Source organism: Oncorhynchus gorbuscha, linkage group LG18, assembly GCF_021184085.1.
Source record: "Oncorhynchus gorbuscha isolate QuinsamMale2020 ecotype Even-year linkage group LG18, OgorEven_v1.0, whole genome shotgun sequence".
In the NCBI taxonomy this organism is placed as follows: domain Eukaryota; kingdom Metazoa; phylum Chordata; class Actinopteri; order Salmoniformes; family Salmonidae; genus Oncorhynchus; species Oncorhynchus gorbuscha.
The window spans coordinates 74,565,935-74,568,434 of NC_060190.1; the positions used below are offsets into that span (position 1 = coordinate 74,565,935).

A 2,500-nucleotide genomic window follows, 5' to 3' on the forward strand; every position below is an offset into this window, starting at 1 on the left:
ACAATGTGCTAGGACCGGACCAGACCAGGACCAGACCAGGACCAGACCAGGACCAGGCTAGGACCAGACCAGGACCAGGCTAGGACCAGACCAGGCTAGGACCAGGACCAGACCAGGCTAGGACCAGGACCAGGACCAGACCAGGACCAGACCAGGACCAGGACCAGACCAGGACCAGACCAGGACCAGGACCAGACCAGACCAGGACCAGACCAGGACCAGACCAGACCAGGACCAGGACCAGACCAGGACCAGACCAGGACCAGGACCAGACCAGGACCAGGACCAGACCAGGACCAGGACAAGACCAGGACCAGGACAAGACCAGGACCAGACCAGGACCAGACCAGGACCAGGACAAGGACCAGACCAGGACCAGACCAGGACCAGGACCAGGACCAGGACCAGGACCAGACCAGGACCAGACCAGACCAGACCAGGACCAGGACAAGACCAGGACCAGGACCAGGACAAGACCAGGACCAAGCTAAGACCAGACCAGGACCAGGACAAGACCAGGACCAGGACAAGACCAGGACCAGGACAAGACCAGGACCAAGCTAAGACCAGGCTAGGACAAGACCAGGACCAAGCTAAGACCAGGGCCAAGCTAAGACCAGGCTAGGACAAGACCAGGACCAAGCTAAGACCAGGGCCAAGCTAAGACCAGGCTAGGACAAGACCAGGACCAAGCTAAGACCAGGGCCAAGCTAAGACCAGGACCAAGCTAAGACCAGGACTAAGCTAAGACCAGGCTAGGACAAGACCAGGACCAAGCTAAGACCAGGGCCAAGCTAAGACCAGGACCAAGCTAAGACCAGGACTAAGCTAAGACCAGGCTAGGACAAGACCAGGACCAAGCTAAGACCAGGGCCAAGCTAAGACCAGGACCAAGCTAAGACCAGGGCCAAGCTAAGACCAGGGCCAAGCTAAGAACAGGACCAAGCTAAGACCAGGGCCAAGCTAAGACCAGGCTAGCACAAGACCAGGACCAAGCTAAGACCAGGGCCAAGCTAAGACCAGGACCAAGCTAAGACCAGGGCCAAGCTAAGACCAGGACCAAGCTAAGACCAGGCTAGGACACGATCTGGACCAGGCTAGGACCAGACTTGGACAAGACCAGGCTAGGACCAGACTAGGACAAGACCAGGCTAGGACCAGGACAGGACAAGACCAGGCTAGGACCAGGACAGGACAAGACCAGGATAAGACCAGGACCAGGCTAGGACAAGACCAGGACCAGGCTAGGATAGACCAGGACCAGGCTAGGACCAGGCCAGGACAAGACAAGACCAGGGCCAAGCTAGGACCAGGACAGCACAAGACCAGGCTAGGACCAGGACAGGACAAGACCAGGCTAGGACCAGGACAGGACAAGACCAGGCTAGGACCAGGACAGGACAAGACCAGGATAAGACCAGGACAGGACAAGACCAGGCTAGGACCAGGACAGGACAAGACAAGACCAGGGCCAAGCTAGGACCAGGACAGGACAAGACCAGGCTAGGACCAGGACAGGACAAGACCAGGCTAGGACCAGGACAGGACAAGACCAGGCTAGGACCAGGACAGGACAAGACCAGGATAAGACCAGGACCAGGCTAGGATAGACCAGGACCAGGCTAGGACCAGGCCAGGACAAGACAAGACCAGGGCCAAGCTAGGACCAGGACTGAACAAGACCAGGACCGGGCTAGGACAGACCAGGACAAGACCAGGACCGGGCTAGGACAGACCAGGACAAGACCAGGACCATGCTATGACCAGGACAGGACAAGACCAGGACCAAGCTAAGACCAGGCTAGGACACGATCTGGACCAGGCTAGGACCAGACTTGGACAAGACCAGGCTAGGACCAGACTAGGACAAGACCAGGCTAGGACCAGGACAGGACAAGACCAGGCTAGGACCAGGACAGGACAAGACCAGGACAAGACCAGGACCATGCTATGACCAGGACAGGACAAGACCAGGATAAGACCAGGACCAGGCTAGGACAAGACCAGGACCAGGCTAGGATAGACCAGGACCAGGCTAGGACCAGGCCAGGACAAGACAAGACCAGGGCCAAGCTAGGACCAGGACAGGACAAGACCAGGCTAGGACCAGGACAGGACAAGACCAGGCTAGGACCAGGACAGGACAAGACCAGGCTAGGACCAGGACAGGACAAGACCAGGATAAGACCAGGACCAGGCTAGGATAGACCAGGACCAGGCTAGGACCAGGCCAGGACAAGACAAGACCAGGGCCAAGCTAGGACCAGGACCGGACAAGACCAGGACCGGGCTAGGACCAGGACAGGACAAGACCAGGACAAGACCAGGACCATGCTATGACCAGGACAGGACAAGACCAGGATAAGACCAGGACCAGGCTAGGACCAGGCCAGGACAAGACAAGACCAGGGCCAAGCTAGGACCAGGACCGGACAAGACCAGGACCGGGCTAGGACAGACCAGGACAAGACCAGGACCAAGCTAGGACCAGGACAGGACA

At 58.4% G+C, this 2,500-nt stretch overlaps 1 protein-coding gene across 2 annotated transcripts in view; it reads left to right on the plus strand.

Annotated features, from left to right (window-relative positions):
* LOC124003528 (calcium/calmodulin-dependent 3',5'-cyclic nucleotide phosphodiesterase 1B-like) overlaps positions 1-2,500 on the plus strand; it is a 68,137-nt gene that overhangs the window by 56,097 nt on the left and 9,540 nt on the right. The window lies entirely within an intron of this gene.